The 19,481-nt window shown below is 42.5% G+C and overlaps 1 protein-coding gene across 2 annotated transcripts in view; it reads right to left on the bottom strand.

Annotated features, from left to right (window-relative positions):
* The window catches only part of LOC126278174 (uncharacterized), a 725,569-nt gene that overhangs the window by 114,236 nt on the left and 591,852 nt on the right, over positions 1-19,481 (bottom strand). Inside the window, exon 1 of one of the 2 annotated variants that reach the window (XM_049978071.1) lies at positions 715-811. The exons of the other annotated variant lie outside the window; for it this stretch is intronic. The gene's annotated coding sequence lies outside the window, so the exon portion shown is untranslated. Of the gene's footprint in view, positions 1-714; positions 812-19,481 lie in introns of those variants that run through there. 2 annotated transcript variants of the gene reach the window in all.

Here is a 19,481-nt window from a genome sequence, read left to right as displayed (position 1 = left end):
CTTTAATAGTGATAGGCGTTATATTGCCAGAGATGCTGACCGGGAAAACAAATACCAATTTCATAGGTGTCCCTTGTAACGTCCCCACAGATAAATAATATGTATAATAACCTCCCAGCAGTAAAAAATATGAGTATATAATTCACATTCAGCGTAACCTCCCAACAGTTAAGTTCCGTGACCTATCAATAATAAAATGTGACTTATCTCTCAATAAAAAATTGTGGCTCACTTACAACCCTTCAATAATTGACTGTGAATTTAAACTGGTAAATTATGGACGTCTCTCAATGAAAAAATTCTGGCTCACTTACAACCCTCCAATAATTGACTGTGAATTTAAACTGGTAAATTATGGACGACAGCAGCGCCGCGTCATGGCCCTGAAAGATCATTCTGAATAAACTGAAAATTCTTACCTCAACAAGGTCGCCGGATAACGCATATATATCTGCTTCTATATGAAATTTTTCTGGCAGAGCCCAGTGCAATGCTGGCCGATAGATTTATCATGTATAGAAGAAACAACAGATTTTTCTTTACAATAATTGGGATGACAATGGATTGGAGAAATTAGTAAATTCTTTAAATTGAAATGAATGAGTGTCAAAAGTAAATTTTTATAGGAATGATTACTGTTAAGAAATTTTTTTAAAAAAACATTTACTTTGGACTTGATATAACAATACTACATTTGAGCGAGGCTGCGTTTACCTTCTCTACAACGCTCAGGCACTGCCATCGCTCCCCCACGATCGGCCCAGCCACCTCGATACACACGACTGCTTGCTGCTACTTACTCCTAATGCTACAGACACTGCTCTTACTGCATACAACACTGCTCTCTGGTCTAAGATTCTCTTATATCTTACATATCGCAGGCAGCGCGTGAGCAATCCATCGACATTACATCCGCTGGAGTGCGCTAGCAACATATTCCTTAATCATTGACCTCTTACAACCTTCAAAATTGTCTTAGTAGCCACATAGTTTCAAAACATCTTTCATATCTTATTTCGATCCGTTAGGAGTGGAAGTTAAAAAGAAAATCCCTTCTTAATGGACGGCTACAGTGTAAGATGAATACCCTCTGCAAATTTCGAGTTCCTGTCCTTAGTAGTTTTGGCTGGGCAATAATGAGACAGTGTGTCAGTCAGTCGGGACTTTGACATTTATATATAGAAATTAGGTGTTGGAGAACAGACCTTCAGGAATTTACCAGTAATTTTCACATAAAAACCTCCAAATAAATATGTGTCTGGAATGCGTTTATGAGTCCATCCTAAATGCCTTGTGAACGAGTATGTGTATCAAGACGAAATCTGGCGTAATGTTATGTCATCGTAATAGTTACTTTCCCAAATATTAAAGACAATAAAAGTACCTAATGTTAGACACCTTAGTGTCTCAAACAGTCTGTCTTTTACATTAATGGATTTACGCAAAATAGTGTCATGCTTGGCAATTTTGTGTGACGTTACATTTCTCTTAAAATTTCGATGTTTTTGTGGGTCTATTCTCGGATGCTCCAAAATCGTCCTGCTACGTAATCCCTCTTTTTTCCAACTCGAACGTGGTTTTTAACGATTTCTATTGGCCGATAGAAATATTAAAAAGTGCAAATGCGCCAGACGGCCTTACATCACAGTCTCTTTCCTCTCACAGAGAACTCCGACAGTCCTGAAGATGAAGCCATAAAAGACCTCGAAATCGATTCTAAATAAAGAACAAAGACGACCGATCGCAAAACCCGCCAGCGCAGCCGAGAGCACTAATGCGCTGCTTCCTGGACTCGAGTCGGCGCGTCGGTCCCGGATCGCATCCGCCCAGTGGATTAACGACGAGAGCCGGAATGCCACACAGCCTGTATGTGGTTTTTAGGCGCTTTTCCACACCCTGATAGCTGAATACCGGGCTGTTAACCCACGTTCCGCCTCAGCTACCTGACTCATAGACATTTGAAACACGTTGGCACTATTTCATGATTTACACTTGACACAGACAGCTGGGCTACCCTACTTACGTCCCAGGGAGTTTGGGGTGGTGGCAGGAAGGGCATCTCGCCACCCTTTGCAACTAACACTGCCAAATCAATAGTAACACGGCCGACCCCGCGTAACGCGGGAAAAAGACCCACAGAAAGACAAAGGAGAAACCAATCGCAAAATTAGTATGAAAATAGTCGGTCTGCTCCAAAACAAATAATTCACAGCTGAGGTCCCCAATCTACAGCTGTTGTTGAAACAACAAAGAATGTGAGGTCGTTTTTTACTAGCTTAAGAGTGTTAACTAGCAGCGATAAAAAACCCTTTCTTACTTCACAGCAGAAGTTCGTAATATTTGCATGTCATTCGTCATAATGAACACTGGCTACATGTCACTGTCTTTTACCACTGTTTTTATGTTCAACATGTTATTCCTCAGTTGTGGACGATCAGTGATATTGAAACTGTGTTTCTCTCAGATCGGGGTCCTAGTTGGATCGCGATCAAAACTCATCAATTTTATGAACTTCCAGCATGCTGGAATAATTGTAATCAATAACTTGTACTAAAAAGTACAAGGAAAAACCATCCCACTTTTTTTTTCCTTGGATGACTGCTTTCGGGCCAGGACCAATTTTCAATTCATCTTAACAAACAGTCAAAACGATAATTCCGAAAATGCAGAAACCATGTCAGAAGAAGTATATGTATTATGAAGTGCACGTCTGCACTTCATACTAAGTATACAACTTTGATGTGGTTTTTTCATTTTCGGAAATATCGTTCTGTTGCGATGATTTGAAAATGCATCCCAGTCCGAAACCAGTCACCGAGAAAAAAAGTGAAATTTGCCACTTTGGCTGATTTATCGATGTAGTCAATAGCCTTACATTGTCTTGGAGGTATATTTCATTTTGTACCACTGATGTTTCTACGGTATGTCTGCCAGTGTTCTGAATTAATTCTTGACTGACGTGTCTTAACATTTTTTCACTTCTGCTATTTACTTGTTGTTGTCCACTGTAATTTCGACTGCGCACCTACTTACTTAATGAGCACATTACATATGTTGTTTGGCCTAGTTATCCCTCTTGATAGTTCTTAATGCTCTTTTTCTATTCTAGTAGCTCTTCAGTCCATATGTTACGCCTTTTTTTCTATTGTCGGCTTTTTCTTGTCTCACGCATAATTTTATGCCCAGAAACACAGTTGACTACGTGATATTAGTACACAGGGTTGAGTAGCTTAGAGAGGCTCGTGGGTCACTTCAGTCACTCCACAACAGACTACAAAGGGCACTTAGGGAAGCCCTTTGCTGCGGTTCGACACGGCTGACGACCTAAAGGCCAACTCTCGGCTGTTGCCTAAGAGCTATTACCTGTGGAATCTCCTCTCCCGCACAAATAGCTTCTGCAGTGGGAGCAGTACACGATGTGCTGTGGGTATTGAGCAGGGAGGAGGGGGGGGGGGTGGAGGTGGGGGGAACGATTGAGCTGTGCTACAGTGCCGACTCTTGGAAGCAAAGTAAGAATAAAATAACACAGGAAATACGAAATGTATCACTAGATGGAAGACATTTGAACGCAGAATATCGACCGATGTCCATTTCTTTCCAGTAGCTATCAACGGTACCTATCAAACATGCTCCACGTGGTAAATATTCAGTAACCATTGTTTGTTTACTGCTTCTATATTGCGTAGGGTTTCCGCAGTTTAAATCTCTATCATATTTCAACAATAAATTCGGAAACCATTTCTGATCAATCACGGGATTTGACCGAAATCGTCTACAGAAAGGAAAAGAGGTCTGTAACTCGCCTCTGCAGAAACACAAAACGCAGCACTGTGTGAAAGGGTCGGTAATATTGGTTCCCCCTATCCCTGTCTCCTCAATGTACCCTTCGCCCAGGACGAGGTACAATCACATCCGATCCCGAAAGTCACCCCCCCCCCCCCCTCCCCGACCCAAAAATATTTTATCGATAAAAAAGGGTTAGCTACAATTGATGAGTTTACCATTCGGCGCTTCTTGTCCGAATTTTTTTTCCACTTATATTCACATTGTTCCACAATCAGTGCATGTTCGGCTAGTGTTGTACAATTGAATCCTGTGCCTTTCTAGTGGCAAGCGACTTAATGCTTTCGTTGTGTGCTTCATCCCTACCCTGTAGTCGTATTCTGACGTTTCCAAATCCCTAGAGTTTCGACGTAATTTCAATGCAGTTTTATAAAACCAGCAATTTGTAGGTATACTTGGAAAAGGCCTAGTGATATGAGAAGATTTGAGATAGATTACATCGTGGATCCCGATATCAGATACTGGATTGCAAGACGTACCCAGGAGGACATACACTCACATCACAATGTAGTAGTCACGAAGAGTAGGCTGGCGTTTAAGAGATCATTCAGGAAGAATCATTAGGCAAAGAAGTGGCATACGGAAGACTAGGGAATGACGAGATGCGCTTGATGTTCTGTAAGGATATGGATACAGCAGTAAGGAATAGCTTAGTAGGCAGTACAGTTGAAGAGGAATTGACATTTCTAAAAAGGGCAGTCTCAGAAATTGGAAAGAAAAACATAGGTACAAAGGAGGTAACTGCGAAAAAACCATGGGTAACGGAAGAAACACTTCAGTTGAGCGATGTACCAACAACGTACAGAAATATTCAGGGAAATTCAAAAAGACAGAAATACAAGTCTCTGAGGAATGAATAGGAAGTGAAGGGAAGCTAAAACAAAATGGCTGCAAGAAAAACGTGAAGAAATCCAAAAATTTGTCGGAAGGACTAATTCAGCATATAGGAATGTCGAAATAGCCCTTGGTGAAATTAAAAGCAGGATGGTAACATTAGGAGTGCAACGGGAATTACTCTGTTAAATGCAGAGAAGGGAACGTATAGGTCGAAAGAGTGAGTATATTTACGGCCTCTATGAGGGGTACCATTCGTCTGATTTGGGGTGGCAGAGGAAACAGGAGTCAATTTAGACGAGATAAGGATTCCAGTATTAGAATCAGAATTTAAGAGAGTTTCTGAGGACTGAGATCAACTAAAGCCAAAGGGATACATAGCATTCCATCAGAATTTATAAAATCGTTAAGGGAACTGGCAGATGCCGACCGCTGTGGCTGAGCGTTTCTAGCCGCTTCAGTCCGGAACTACGTGGCTGCTACTGTCGCAGGTTCGAATTCTGCCTCGGGCATGGATGCGTGTGATGTCCTTAGGTTAGTTAGGTTTACTTAGTTCTAAGTCTAGGGGACTGATGACCTCAGATGTTAAGTCCCATTGTGCTTAGAGCCATTTGAACCATTTTTTTTAGAAGTGGCAGCAAAACGACTATTCTCGTTGGTGTGTAGAATGTATGAATCTGACGACATAGCATCTGACTTTCGAAAAAATGTCATCCGCAAAATTACGGAGACTGCAAGGGCCGACAAGTGAGACAATTATCGCAAAATCGTGCATCCAAGTTGCTGACAAGAATAATACACAGAAGAATGGAAATGGAGCTTGAGGATATGTTGGATGACGATCAGTTTGTCTTTAGGAAATGTAAAGGCACCATAGGGGGAATACGGACGTTGCGGCTGAAAATGAAATCAATACTAAAGAAAATTGAAAACACGTTCATAGGATTCGTCGATCTGGAAAACAAGAGTTCGATAATGTAGAATGGTGCAAGATTTTCGACATTCTGAGAAAAAAGTGCGGTAAGCTGTAGGGAGAGACAGGTCATATACAGTATGTACAAGAGTGAAGAGGGAATAATAAGGCTGGACGACCAAGAACGAAGTGCTCCGATTAAAAACGGTATAAGACAGGAATATAGTCTTTAGCCCCTAATGTTCAACCTGTACTTCGAGAATACAATGATTGAAATAAGTGAAAGGTTCAAGAGTGGATTTAAAATTCAAAGCGAATGGCTATCAGTGATACGACTCGCTCATGATAGTGCTATCCTGAGTGATAGTGAAGAAGAATTACATTCTGCGGAATGGAGTAAACAGTCTAATATGTACAGAATATGGCTTGAGAATACATTGAACAGACGAAAGTAATGAGAAGTAGCAAAAATTTGAACACTTCTAAACTTTCATGGCGGTGTCTATTTGTTCTGTATCGTGTCTCCCTACCACTTTCGCCCAACGACGCTCTGAGCGTGTTTTTTAGGGAATTAACTAGTTTGAACCTGGGACCTGTTGCTGGTAAGGAGACGCCAGACCACACATGACATGTAGAATTCAGAACAGTTCAGTGAGACTAGCGATGATATAACCAGATACTTAATGATCTCAGCGTCAGCTCCACTGCACTCCCTGTAAAACAATCTTAATACTAACTAAATTTAGTGGAAGGGATTCAAGGCTTTCCTATTTTTAGTTAGCTGGTAAAATAACGTCGAAAAAGCAGTTAAGTATACCATTGGAAATTTTATTCTACTCACAAAACATAGTTTATAAATTTCACTATTGATAAAAGGAAATGTTTTAATACATCATGGTAAAAACCAACTGCGTTAAACAAAAATGTGAACGAATATTCCCTGAATGGGTTTCCAAGTTTTGCAATGGATGGAAGGATGGCCTATGCCCTATCACATCTATAATCTAGGTTTAAATTAAGTTTCACAAAAGAGAAAACTATCAAAATGGTCTATAGTGACCCCCAATTATCTTTAATTACTTATCTAACTTGTCGTAAATTACAGTGGCTGATGTGGCTTCTCAATAACTATATAAAAGAAAAATCATCGCGTTTCAAATCTGTTCTTCAAGTGGCAAATGTGAACACCATGAGTTTTAACTGACGATCGACACTAGTATTACGCAAAAAGGGGATGTAACAGATGAGTCTTCTGCAGTTCTGAGTGAAGCCTTATGCGCTCAAAAATGCGGCATCGTGTGCGTTCATCACCTTGTCGGTGTTTAGGCAGCGTCAGGGCAGCGCCGGGCAGCACAGCTCCGCTCACCCCGCCATCTCGGAAGCAACTCACTTCTCCTCACTTCTCCTTACTACCATTTACCGAAGTTGGTTTAAAAAAACTATCTGGCTGTGTTTTCATCTGACCAATCAGGGTCTCAATGTTAACCTTAAGCTCCGCCTACAAAAATTCTGTCTATCCAATGAGAAACGTTATACTTTTCGTGATGGAGCAATGTTTTTAAAGTTTGCAATGTAATAGAGACGCGAAAAAGTCTCACGCTAAAACCTGCAGCTGGTGTGGTCCTTTTAGCGTTATCGTAAGATCTATACTGTTCTTCTGGAGGGCTCTCTGTTTTAACATGGGCCGGGGGTGGTCCTAATATAAAAGACACGCAAAAAGGCTCACGCTAAAACTTACGGGTGGTAGTGGCCCTTTTCGTGTCATCGTAAGATCTATACTGTTCTTCTGGAGGGCTCTAGCTTTTAACATGGTTTGGGGGGTGGTCCTTGACGTAACAGAGATGCAAAACACTCTCACACTAAAACATGCGGGTTGTGTGGCTCTAGTGGTTAGCTGGCGACGTGGGTGTCCAGTCCGTCCCTTATCGTAGGGCCTTCTAGCTTAACACGGTTCTGCTCTCGGCTTCTGTTCTCGTTTCTCCCCTCGGAACTGCGTCGATCTCACGGTGGGAAGGTACGACATGCATTTAGGCATTCTTTTTTTTATTTTTTCATCAGTCTAATGACTGGTTTGATGTGGGAAGCCACGAATTCCTTTTCTGTGCTAACCTCTTCATCTCAGAGTAGCACTTGCAACCTACGTCCTCAATTATTTGCTTGATGTATTCCAATCTCTGTCTTCCTCTACAGCTCCCTCTAGTACCATGGAAGTCTTCCCTCATGTCTTAGCAGATGTCCTATCATCCTGTCCCTTCTCCTTATCAGTGTTTTCCACATATTCCTTTCCTCTCCGATTCTGCATAGAACCTCCTCATTGCTTACCTTATCAGTCCACCTAATTTTCAACATTCGTCTATAGCACCACATCTCAAATGTTTCGAAATTTCTTCTGTTCCGGTTTTCCCACAGTCCATGTTTCACTACCATACAATGCTGTACTCCAGACGTACATCCTCAGAAATTTCATCCTCATAGTAAGGCCGGTATTTGATATTAGTCGACTTCTCTTGGCCAGAAACGCCTTTTTTGCCATAGCGAGTCTGCTTTTGATGTCTTTCTTGCTCCGTCCGTCATTGGTTATTTTACTACCTAGGTAGAAGAATTCCTTAACTTCATTGACTTCGTGAGCATCAATCCTGATGTTAAGTTACTCGCTGTTCTCACTTCTACTACTTCCCATTACCTTCGACTTTGTCCGATTTACTCTCAAACCATACTGTGTACTCATTAGACTGTTCATTCCGTTCAGCAGATCATTTAATTCTTTTTCACTTTCACTCAGGATAGCAATGTCATCAGCGAATCGTATCATTGATATCCTTTCACCTTGTATTTTAATTCCACTCCTGAACCTTTCTTTTATTTCCATCATTGCTCCTCGATGCACAGATTGAAGAGCAGGGGCGAAAGGCTACAGCCTTGTCTTATAGCCTTCTTAATACGAGCATTTCGTTCTTGATCGTTCACTCTTGTTATTCCCTCTTGGTTGTTGTACATATTGTATATGACTCGTCTCTGCCTATAGCTTACCCCTCTTTTTTCAGTATCTCGAACAGCTTGCACCATTTTATATTGTCGAACGCTTTTTCCAGGTCGACAAATCCTATGAACGTGTCTTGATTTTTCTTTAGCCTTGCTTCCGTTATTAGCCGTAGCGCCAGAATTGCCTCTCTCGTGCCTTTACTTTTCCAAAAGCCAAACTGATCGTCACCTAGCGCATTCTCAATTTTCTTTTCCATTTTTCTGTATATTATTCTTGTAAGCAGCTTCGATGCATGAGCTGTTAAGCTGATTGTGCGATAATTCTCGCACTTGTCAGCTCTTGCCGTCTTCGGAATTGTGTGGATGATGCTTTTCCGAAATTCAGATGGTATGTCGCCAGACTCATATATTCTACATACCAACGTGAATAGTCTTTTTGTTGCCTCTTCCCCTAATGATTTTAGAAATTCTGATGGAATGTTATCTATCCCTTCTGCCTTATTTGACCGTAAGTCCTCCAAAGCTCTTTTAAATTCCGATTCTAATACGGGATCCCCTATCTATTCTAAATCGACTTCTGTTTCTTCTTCTATCACATCAGACAACTCTTCACCCTCATAGAGGCTTTCAATGTATTCTTTCCACTTATCTGCTCTCTCCTCTGCATTTAACAGTGGAATTCCCGTTGCACTCTTAATGTTACCACCGTTGCTTTTAATGTCACCAAAGGTTGTTTTGACTTTCCTGTATGCTGAGTCTGTCCTTCCGACAATCATATCTTTTTCGATGTCTTCACATTTCTCCTGCAGCCTTTTCGTCTTAGCTTCCCTGCAATTCCTATTTATTTCATTCCTCAGTGACTTCTATTTGTGTGTTCCTGATTTTCCCGGAACATGTTTGTACTTCCTCCTTTCATCAATCAACTGAAGTATTTCTTCTGTTACCCATTGTTTCTTCGCAGCTATCTTCTTTGTACCTATGTTTTCCTTCACAACTTCTGTGATGGCCCTTTTTAGAGATGTCCATCCCTCTTCAACTGCGCTGCCTACTGCGCTATTCCTTATTGCTGTATCTGTAGCGTTAGAGAACTTTAAACGTATCTCGTCATTCCTTAGAACTTCGGTATCCCACTTCTTTGCGTATTGATTCTTCCTGACTAATGTCTTGAACTTCAGCCTACTCTTCATCACTACTGTATTATGATCTGAGTATATATCTGCTCCTGGGTACGCCTTACAAAGTAGTATCTGATTTTGGAATCTCTGTCTGACCATGATGTAATCTAATTGAAATCTTCCCGTATCTCCCGGCCTTTTCCAAGTATACCTCCTCCTCTTGTGATTCTTGAACAGGGTATTCGCTATTACTAGCTGAAACTTGTTACAGAACTCAGTTAGTCTTTCTCCTCTTTCATTCCTTGTCCCAAGCCCATATTCTCCTGTAACCTTTTCTTCTGCTCCTTCCCCTACAACTGCATTCCAGTCGGCCGTGACTATTAGATTTTCGTCCCCCTTTACATACTGCATTACCCTTTCAATATCCTCATACACTTTCTCTATCTGTTCACCTTCAGCTTGCGACGTCGGCATGTATACCTGAACTATCGTTGTCGGTGTTGGTCTGCTGTCGATTCTGATTAGAACAACCCGGTCACTGAACTGTTCACAGTACCACACCCTCTGCCCTACCTTCCTATTCATAACGAATCCTACACCTGTTATACCATTTTCTGCTGCTGTTGATATTACCCGATACTCATCTGACCAGAAATTCTTGTCTTCCTTCCACTTCACCTCACTGACCCCTACTACATCTAGATTGAGCCTTTGCATTTCCCTTTTCAGATTTTCTAGTTTCCCTACCACGTTCAAGCTTCTGACATTCCACGCCCCGACTCATAGAACGTTATCCAGTCGTTGATTATTCAATATTTTTCTCATCGGAACCCCCCACTTGGCATCCCCTCCCGGATATCCGAATGGGGGACTATTCCGGAATCTTTTGCCAATGGAGAGATCATAATTACACTTCTTCAACTACAGGCCACATGTCCTGTGGATACACGTTACGTGTCTTTAATGCAGTGGTTTGCATTGCCTTCTGCATCCTCGTGTCGTTGATCATTGCTGATTCTTCCGCCTTTAGGGGCAATTTCCCACCCCTAGGACAAGAGATTGCCCTGACCCTATATCCACTCCTCCGCCCTCTTTGACAAGGCCGTTGGTAGAATGAGGCTGACTTCTTATGCCGGAAGTCTTCGGCCGACAATGCTGATTATTTACCAAAATTTAGGCAGTGGCGGGAATCGAACCCGTGACCGAATACGTTTTGATTATTAATCAAAGACGCTACCCGTAGACGACGGGCACCATTCTTGCGTTAGTCTGTGATATTCGATTTGCTCACTCGTTACTCGTATTACTTTGGTTAATTTAATGTCACGATTTATTCGGAGCTATGTGACATACTACTGGATTTGCTTATCATGTCAGGGTTTTCATGGAAGGTGTTGGATTTGCTTGACACCTTACACACCGAGAAGCTAAACATCAGGTTTGATGTAGATGAAGTTAAGGAATTGTACTACCTAGGCTGCAAAATAACCAATGACGGACAGAACAAGAGGGACATAAAAAGCAGGCTAGCATTGGCGCAAAGGGCAGTCCTGGCAAAGAGAAGTCCACCAGAATTAAACATAAGCCTTAATTTGAGGGAGAAATTTCTGAGAATTACGGTTGGAACACAGCATTGTATGGAAGTGAAACATGGACTGTGGGGAAACCTGAACAGAAGAAAATCAAACGATTTGAGATGTGGTGCTATAGACTAATGTTGAAAATTAGGTTGACTCATATGGTAAGGAATGAAGAGCTTCTGCGCAGAAACGGAGGGGAAAGGAAAATGTGGAAAACACTGACAAGAAGAAGGGACAGGATGATAGTACATCAGGGAATGACTTCCAAAGTACTAGAGAAGGCTGAAGGGGGCAAAAACTGTAGAAGGAGGCAGAGATTGAAATACAACCAGCAGATAATTGAGGACGTCGGTCGCAAGTGGTACTCTGAGACACATCAAACCAGTCAGAAGACTGAAGAGTCAGAGAGTCAAAAAAGAAAACAAAAGCAATAGAGCTTCAGCGACTTCCAAAAAGAGATCTGGAGCGGAGGGAACCCAGGAGAAGAGCAAGTGTAAGACCACGAACAAGGTGGAGAGGTCAGGTGATTGATGATGCGATTCGAAGAAGATTTCAATGGGAGGAAATGCTTAATAGCAGACGGAGAAAGTAAAAGAGAAGACAGAAAGAGGCTGTGTTCATAATCAGAAACATTTCAGGAAGTAGACTGAGCCCCAGCAATTTGTGCTTTCTACACTTTTCTTTAGGCGTGAGCATATTGAATTGCACACACATTCTGAAATCACAAATTTTGTTTCATGTTACGTTTCGATCAGGAAAGTTAAAATGTTCATGTGGTTCCTTACAATTATTATTATTAAGTTTGCACGCACTCTTTCGAATTCGTGACTTTTAACTTTTGTTTTGTTATTTTTGTATTGTATTTCATTTAATAGTGCCATTGATGGACATTGTTGAGGAAGGGTTCAAACGTTTTTCTAACACCGGTCAATTTAGTTAGGTTCGTTTCCGTATGGAACGTATATGCTCAGCGACTTTGTTTATTTAAAGTTGAGAAAATGTGCAACAGTCAGTCGCTAATAATCTGTTTATTGCAGATTTAGTCTTCAACCACTGTATGGCTATCATCAGTGAGGTAAGAAGCAAGTCAAATTATCATTATTGCTTGTAAATACAAATAGCTCTCATTAGACTACCCATGCAGTATTTTAGTTCACAATCAACTGATTGCTGTACAGTTTTTTCGCGTCGTCAGTTTCTTGCGTCTACGATTGGCGTGCTCTCCGATGTATTTTCACGTATGTATTTCCAAGTAGGTAGATTACTAACATTTTAATCATTTTGAAGGATAGTTACATTCACTGTATTTTCCAACTTCTTCCTAGTTAGTAGGCTGTATAGCGCAAAAAGCTGTGATGCACTGATGAAAATAAAACTCTTGCCAAAATGAAAACTCTTGTCAGCTACTTGGATGCATGAACTGTTACGCTGATTATGCGACAGCTCTCGAGTTCTCGCACTTGTCGCCTCTAGCAGTCTTCTGAATTGTGTGGACGATGTTTTCCCGAAAGTCAGGTGATATATCGCCAGACTTATACATTCTACACACCAACTTGAATAATAGTTCTGTTGCCGGTTCCCCCAACGATTTTAGAAATTCTGGTGGAACGTTGTCTATCCCCTCTGCCTTATTTGCCTTCAGGTCTTCCACAGCCCTTCTAAATTCTAATACTCGATCATCTATCTTTTCTATATCGACTCCTATTTCTACTTCCATCACGTCATCAGACAAGTCATCCACTCATAAAGGCTTCGATGTATTCTTTCCACCTATCCGCTCTCTTCTCTGCATTTAACACTGGTATTCCCGTCGCACTCTTAATATTACCACCCTAAATTTTAATTTCAGCGATGGATGTTTTGACTTCTCTCTATGCTGAGTGAGTCTTTCAATCATTCCGTTTTCGATTTCTTCTAATTTTTGATGCAGCTATTTCGCCTTGTCTTCCCTGCACTTTCCATTTATTTCATTCCTAAGAGTCTTGCATTTCTGTATTACTGAATTTCTCTGAACATTTTTATGCTTCCTTCTTTCGTCGATCAGCTAAAGTATTTCTTTTGGTATCCGTGGTTTCTTCGCAGTTCCTGTTTTTCTTTCCAACTTCTGTGATTGCCTTTCCTAGAGATGTTCATTTCTCTTAAACGAAATTACCTACTGAGCTATTGCTTATCGCAGTATCTATTGCCTCAGAAAACTTCAAGCGTCTCTCTTCATTCTCTTAGTACTTCCATATCACAATTAATTACGTATTGATCCTTCTTGATTAGTATCTTAAACTACAGCCTACTCTTCGTCACTGCTAAATTGTGATCTGAGTCTAGGGATAGCCTAATCGATTAGTAATCAAAACGTCTTTGGTCTGGGGTTCGAACCCTGCCACCGCTTAGATTCCGAATAAAAATCATCATCAGCGACCGAATACTTCCGGCATAGGAAATCACCCCTCATTCAGGCAGTGGCCTTGCGAGAGAGGGTGGAGGGACAGACAGAGATTGAGGAAAGTCTCTAGGCTTTGGGGTGGGAAACTGCCCTTAAAGGCGGATGAATCAGCAATGATCAATGACATGAGGATGTAGAAGGCAGTGCTACACGTAATGTGCATCCACAAAACATGTGCCTCGTAATTGAAACAGTGTCATGATGATCTCTCCGTTGGCAAATTCCCGAAAAGTCCCCCTTAGGGATCTCTGTGAGGGGCCTGCCAAGGGGAGGTGACCAAGAGAAAAAGTATCGCGTGCACAAAGTATAAAAGGGGCAGCGCATTGGCGGAACTATCTTTTGTACTCAGATGATTTATGCGGAAAGGTTTCCAACGTGATAATGGCCGCACGGCTGGAGTTAACAGACTTCGAATACAGCACCGTGGTTGAAGTTACACGCATAGGACGGTGCATTTCGGAAATCGTTAGGGAATCCAATATTTAGAGATCCACAGTGTAAAGAGTGTGCCGAGAATACAAAATTTCAGTCATTACCTCTCACCACGGAAATGTAGTGATCTAATGCCTTCACTTAACGACTGAGAGCATCGGCGTTTACGCACAGTTGTCAGTGCTAACAGACAAGCAACACTGCATAACATAAACACATAACACAATGTTGGTCGTATGCCGAACGTATCCGTTGGATAGTGCGGCCAAATTTGGAGGTAACTTGCTACGGAAGCAGACGCGAGTACCTTTGCTAACATCACGACACGGCCTGCAGCACCTCTCCTGGAATAGTGACAATATCGATTGAAACCTAGACGTCTGGAAAACTGTGCGCTGCTCAAATGAGTTACGATGTCAGTTGGTAACAGCGTATGTCGCAATCCCGAAGAAGCTATATGCCCAAGTTGTCAAGAAGGCACTGTGGAAGCTGGTGGTATCTGCATAATGTGCTGGGGTACTCTCGCGCCAGCACACCATGCGGCATTCAGATTATGGGAGTATCTATAGAGCCCAACAACAAGATTCACTGGAAACATGCCACCATCGCCCTCTCAGCCGCCAGAGCCTAGGATCGCCGCTGCGGAACGGATGCTTGGTCTAGCCAGTTAGTTTAGACCAGTTGTTTCCAACAGGGGGTCCGCGGACCCCCAGGGGGCCGCAACCTTTGCCAGAGGGGTCTGCAAGATGCTCGTATGATAACAGATTTTTTTTCTTTTGGCCGATTTTGCATGAGCAGAGCTTTTGCGAACGCTAACTTCTGCGTCTAGCGTCTTCATAGAGCCAACTGACAAATAGAAAACGTATAAAAATACTCTTAATTTGGCTTTTTTAGGTACTTGATACTGTGATATGACAAGGTATCAATCATGCCCGATGAGTGGGGGTCCTCGAGGAAATTTTGTTGGGAATTCCTAGTTTAGCCAGTTCGTTCGTGTCTGCTACACCAATTCGAGTCTGTACGCCGTCAAGTTCCACCGTGTCACGGAGAAGGAGCCGCTAACTTAGCCTCCAGTACAGAGACAGCACATAGCAAGCTTACAGTGAACATAGCGCGCTTCTAGTTCAACAACATTGAGGCTACGTGGACGTTCCATAACACAGCTTGTGTCACTGCACATGGAAACTTACGTAACTCTTTGTTTATGAGTAACGAATTCAGTTGTTAACTGTGTGCAGTTTGTGCTATAGAACGAAGATACCGGCCACAAACCAACCTCCTTGTTTCCCATGGCACAGCTCTACTGAGACAACGAGACGACATAAAAGCGGCTGAAGAGAATAAAACACTTAATGGTGATGGTTGTGTTTACGGGGGATGGACTTGGTCCTATATTCCAAATGAACCAAACATTGACTGGAAATTGTTATATTCTGCTACTCGGGGAATATTTGCAGCCGTTTATGCATTACACTTTCCAAAGCAACGACGTGAATCCCATAGAACATTAATGGAACAATATCTAGAGGCCAGTTCGTGCACGGAATCTTGTACCAGCAACCATTCTGCAATTACGTACAGGTATAGAAGCAGCATTGCTCAATGTTTCTGCTGGGGACTTCAAACGAATTGTTACTCCATGCCATATCGTGTTGGAGCACTTCACTGGGCAAAAGGAAGGCCGACACGATAATAGGATCTAAACATTCATGGTGGTGTCTGTTTGTTCTATATCGTGTCTCCCTACCACTTTCGCGCAACGACGTCCTGAGCGTGTTTTTTAGGGAATTAACTAGTTTGAAGCTGGGACCTGTTGCTCGTAAGGAGATGGCAGACCACACATGACATGTAGAATTCAGAAGAGTTCAGTGAGACTAGCGATGATATAACCAAATACTTAAAGATATCAGCGTCAGCTCCACTGCACTCCCTGTAAAAGAATCTTAATACTAACTAAATTTAGTGGAAGGGGTTCAAGGCTTTCCTATTTTTAGTTAGCTGGTAAAATAACGTCGAAAGAGCAGTTACGTTTACCAATGGAAATTTTATTCTACTCACAAAACATTGTTTATAAATTGCACTATTCATAAAAGGAAATGTTTCAATACAGGATGGTGAAAAGAAACTGCGTTCAACAAAAATGTGAACGAATATGCCCTGAATGGGTTTCCAAGTTCTACAATCGATCGAAGGATGACCTATGCCATATCACATCTATAATCTAGGTTTAATTTAAGTTTCACAAAAGATAAAACTATCAAAATGGTCTACAGTGACCCTCAATTATCTTTAATTACTTATCTAACTTGTCGTAAATTGCAGTGGCTGATGTGGCTTCTCAATAACTATATAAAAGAAAAATCATCGCGTTTCAAATCTGTTCTTCACGTAACAGAGACGCTAAAAAGTCACACGCTAAAACCTGCAGCTGCTGTGGTCCTTTTAGCGTTATCGTAAGATCTATACTGTTCTTCTGGAGTGCTCTATCTTTTAACATGATCTGGGGAGTGGTCCTAATGTAACAGACACACGAAAAGGCTCACGCTAAAACTTGCGGGTGGTAGTGGCCCTTTTTGTGTTATTGTAGGATCTATACTGTTTTTCGGGAGGGATCTAGCTCTTAACATGGGTTGGGGGGTGGTCCCTGACGTAACAGAGACGCGAAAAAGTCTCACGCTAAAACGTGCGGGTTGTATGGCTCTAGTGGTTAGCTGGCGACGTGGGTATCCAGTCCGTCCCTTATCGTAGGGCCTTCTAGCTTAACACGGTTCTGCTCTCGGCTTCTGTTCTCGTTTCTCCCCTCGGAACTGCGTCGGTCTCTCGGTGGGAAGGTACGACATGCATTTAGGTATTCTTGTGTTAGTCTGTTCTATTCCATTTGCTCACTCGTTACTAGTATTACTTTGGTTAATTGAATGTGACGATTTATTTGGAGCTATGTGACATACTACTAGATTTGCTTATTATGTCAGGGTTTTCATGGAAGGTGTTGGATTTACCTGACACATTACAAGGATGTATCCCACGACTTTTCTCACCCCAGTGTATGCTATGGTTGAAGGGAAATTAGATTAAACAAGATCTAGGTTAGTGGGTATATTTTACCTAGGACAAGTTTATCTACAGGTTTATAAACCCTCAGGTATCAATACGCCGGCACTGTCAGAAATGCTACTTTACGTACGTTTTTGACGTGATATTTCGACAAAAATCTCTATTTGGGCTAATGTGGCTGTAACTGTGGGACATAAATACTTAAACACAGCGCGAAATGCATGCTTGGATATATATGTGTGTGTGTTAGCCAAGTCTGAAGGTTGCGCTGTTGTATTTTAATGTCAGATTTTCAAATATGTGTGAATTGCTAAGGGACCAATCTGCTGAGGTCATCGGTCCCTAGTCTTACACAGTACTGAAACTAACTTATGCTAAGAACAACACACACACACACACACACACACACACACACACACACAGACACATGCCCGAGGGAGGACTCGAACCTCTGGCGGGAGGCATCACACAATCCGTGCCACTGCGTCTCAAAGTATGCGGCCACTGCGCGCGGCTGTGTAATATCCTCAATACCTTGGAAGTATCGTTTGTGGTCAGAACATTATAGTGTGTAACTGTGAGTGCATTATGTCAGTACTAATTGAATTCGAAAGTGGGTAAATTGTTAGTGCTCGATTGATGGATGATTTTATAGACTAGGTAGCCTTAACGTTTAGTGATTCAAGATGCACGATAACGATCATTTATAACTGTGGGATCCTGTCCAATCGTGTATGGTAGGGTACCTAGGTAACTGTTTTCTCGTATAACTCGACTACACGCAACTGTAATAAAAGCCGCCACGGTAACCGAGAGCGCTGACGAGCTGCTTCCTGGACTCAGGTAGGCGCGCCGACACCGGATCGAATCCGCCCGCCGGATTAACGACGAGGGCCGGCGTGCTGGCCAGCCTACATGTGATTTTTAGGCGGTTTTCCACATCCCGCTAGGTGAATACTGGGCTGGTCCCCACGTTCCGCCTCCGTTACATGCGTCGCAGACATTTGAAAACAAGTTCGCACTATTTCAGGATTTACACTAGATGCAGACAGCTGGGGTACACTGATTCCATCCCCAGGGGTTCGTGGTGGCGGGAAGGAAGTGCATCTGGCCACCCCTAAAACTAACCTAGTCAAATCCGTTGTAACCACGCCGACTCTGCGGTCGCTGCGGGACTATGGCGTAAGCGAAAGAAAGAAAGCAAGAAACACAAGAAAACCGTATTAATGGAGTTTATTACAGTAACTGAATTGACAATACTTAACTTGAGTTTCTAGAATGACGTCTCGCAAGCAATAGGCGATATGCATATAATCAATGTCATTCGCTATATACAGTTTCCATGTAAGTGAATAATACTGTCCACAAGTCACGGCTCTTCTTCTAGTACCCGACTTTTACTCCGGGAGATGCTGGCAGGAGCGGCGCTTACATTCTCTTCATATACGAGCCGCTTCTGTCGTGGTGCGGTCCTAGTCAGCGTTCCATTGGCTGACTTCGTCTCACAGCCTTCCCTGCGGTTACGTTTCAGATCAACGTGCCGGCGCTTGATCTTCGAGCTGTCTCTTGTCGTTGCACCGGAATAATACCTATACAACGTCATCCGCTAAATCAAACGCAGACGGAAGTGGTCCTGATGGACAGTCGCTGAAGATGATTGCGACGAAAAAATGGAGGACCACTGCTCCGGAAGTCACTGCAGAAGAGAATGTCGCACCCTTGACTCCTGTCAGTACCAAAACAACACAAAGGGATCTCGCCAAGCATGGAATTACAGGCCTAGCACATGACCAACCGAGCAAGCGCGAGGCTCAAACAGCTCTACCCTATGCTCAACAGGCGTAGCACACTGAAGGGTGTCTAGGTCCATGTACATGACACTTATCCGACCCCTGATGACGTACGCAGCCCCTGTCTGTGGATACGCTGCGCCTACACGCCTGCGCTGTCTGCAGCTAATACAAAACAAATGGCTCAGAATCATAAACAATGCTCCACGATACATTCGCATGGCGGACCTTCACCCGGAATACCGTCTTGAGACTCTCACGGAGGTAATCCACAAACTCACCACAAGACTAACAGAAACTCCACCCATTCGCAGAACCCGTTTATTCTCAATCTGGGGAACTACGACCACAACCATAGATGGAAACATGAAAGACCAAAAGACATACTTGCAAGGACCTGACATCTATGGCCAAGTACACGCAAACACAACGGGACAGTTGAGCCCCTGTTAAACATACGCCATTGCTGGATATCCAGCTGGAACACGCTTCCCGAAT

The sequence above is a fragment of the Schistocerca gregaria genome, chromosome 6 (genome assembly GCF_023897955.1).
Source record: "Schistocerca gregaria isolate iqSchGreg1 chromosome 6, iqSchGreg1.2, whole genome shotgun sequence".
Classification (NCBI taxonomy): domain Eukaryota; kingdom Metazoa; phylum Arthropoda; class Insecta; order Orthoptera; family Acrididae; genus Schistocerca; species Schistocerca gregaria.
The sequence above is the reverse complement of the archived record's forward strand: the minus strand, read 5'-3'. Positions and strand labels throughout refer to the sequence as shown.